Here is a 947-nt window from a genome sequence, read left to right as displayed (position 1 = left end):
AATCCTCCAAGTTCACACCCAGGCTCCTTCCCAGGAATTACTTCCCTCTCCCTCAGCTCCTCCATTACCCCGACTCCCCCCAGCCTTTGCACTGCTTCTGAGGGGTGTGGGAAATACGGTTCTGTATTGTAGTTTAAATGAATTACTACTCAGAGTTCTGTATTAATATGCCTAGTAAGAAATCTATTTGTCAAAAAACATTTCCTGAATCGTTTTTGTTGTCTGTATTGTTACGGACACTTGCTGACTGATATTTTGAAATAAATGACCAAAAATAATTGAAACTGGAGTGATTATATTGTGTTATTTTGAAAAATAAAATATGCAGAATTTTGCAGAATTTGAAAATATTGTGCACAGAATTTTAAAATTTTTATTGCAGAGCGCAGGGTCCTGGGCCCCGCCCCTGCCTGTGACCCTGCCCGTGACCCTGCCCACTGCTCCTCCTCCAGCAAGTGTCAGCCCCGCCTCCTCCTTTCCCCCCCTGCGGCCCCGCCCCTTGGGCAGGTCACAGGCGGAGCTGGGCAGTGCCGGGGGCTGCTGTTCTGGCTGGTGCCATGGTACCGGTGGCCTTGGCGCTCCCTGTCTGCTCCTGCTGCTGGTGACTGGGGCCCCAGGGCTGCAGATGCTCCTCAGCTCCCCGCTGCCCTTCGACGGCTCGCAGCCCGTAAGAGCTGCCCGGGCGAGGAAGCCGGTTCTGGGGCTGGCAGAGCCCCCTGGAGCAGCAATCCCACACATACAGACACTCTTCCCTTAAGCTGTGTATAATGTAATTTTAACATTAGCTTTAATAAATGCTCTGATCAGTTTATTATCTGACACGTTCTCTAAGAACTCCGCAGTAAATGGATTTTTGGAGCAGGGAGATGGAATAGGAGCTTGCTCCGTCTACTCCACGCATCACCCCGGTATTGCAGTGCTTCTAGGAACGGTGCACCTCCCCTTGT

The 947-nt window shown here is 50.8% G+C and overlaps 1 non-coding gene across 1 annotated transcript; it reads left to right on the top strand.

Moving 5' to 3' along the window:
- The first annotated feature begins 754 nt into the window (after positions 1 to 754).
- Positions 755 to 942, top strand: LOC135982706 (U2 spliceosomal RNA). The gene has a single exon (XR_010600263.1). It is a non-coding gene; the product is annotated as a U2 spliceosomal RNA (small nuclear RNA).
- Positions 943 to 947: the final 5 nt, after the last annotated feature.

The sequence above is a fragment of the Chrysemys picta genome, chromosome 3 (assembly GCF_011386835.1).
Source record: "Chrysemys picta bellii isolate R12L10 chromosome 3, ASM1138683v2, whole genome shotgun sequence".
Classification (NCBI taxonomy): domain Eukaryota; kingdom Metazoa; phylum Chordata; order Testudines; family Emydidae; genus Chrysemys; species Chrysemys picta.
The sequence above is the reverse complement of the archived record's forward strand: the minus strand, read 5'-3'. Positions and strand labels throughout refer to the sequence as shown.